The sequence below is a fragment of the Penaeus monodon genome, chromosome 24, assembly GCF_015228065.2.
Source record: "Penaeus monodon isolate SGIC_2016 chromosome 24, NSTDA_Pmon_1, whole genome shotgun sequence".
Lineage (NCBI taxonomy): Eukaryota > Metazoa > Arthropoda > Malacostraca > Decapoda > Penaeidae > Penaeus > Penaeus monodon.
The window spans coordinates 16,045,866-16,046,577 of NC_051409.1; the positions used below are offsets into that span (position 1 = coordinate 16,045,866).

The following is a 712-nucleotide window of genomic DNA, read 5'->3' on the forward strand; positions in this document are numbered from 1 at the left end:
TTTTATGCACCTTTGTCCCATCAATTATACAAGATGGCGAGACAGTAGTCGCTTATTGTCGTATACTTACGAAACACTCACATATCCATCTACAAGCGCTTAGACCTAGCTACTAATCCCACGACCATTGAACCAAGGATTACCACACTAACTACACAACCAACTCCATCTTAGGAAATCAGGTTCTTTTGTAAAGCGTACATTTGAACAAGCATCTCTATTATTCTAGTAAGGAGTCAAAGTAACATATTTAGTAAAACTATAACAACATAGTGTAAATTGCAACAGTCGGCCTAATGTCTACGGAGGCACAGCGCCACATTTCACATGTCACGTGTACCTGGATTTAGAGGCAGAGATTTGGCACTTTGTTGGCACTGAAGGGCAAAGGGCAAATCTGCGATGTCCGATTGGAAAGTGGTATGAAAATACGATTCCGGATCATGAGAAGTCAAAGTGAAAGGTTTTAATATACTTATCCGTCTAGATTTTATGGAGTATTTAACAAAACCATACACTTTTAATAACTTTTTTAATAACCACACAATTTTGTTGATGTATTTAACATAGCCACACTCTTTTCTATATAATACTCTAAAGTCAGCCAAATCTGATAGTTGTTACTGTTGTAAATGAAGTATTAAAAGAATATTTTGTCTCTAAATATACTTGGATTTTTTAAAATACTAAAAGTCCACAGCTCTGTAGGATT

The 712-nt window shown here is 35.7% G+C and overlaps 1 protein-coding gene across 1 annotated transcript in view; it reads right to left on the minus strand.

The window, feature by feature from the left end:
- LOC119588993 (major facilitator superfamily domain-containing protein 4A-like) overlaps window positions 1-712 on the minus strand; it is a gene marked incomplete at its 5' end in the record, with an annotated part of 28,487 nt that overhangs the window by 23,522 nt on the left and 4,253 nt on the right.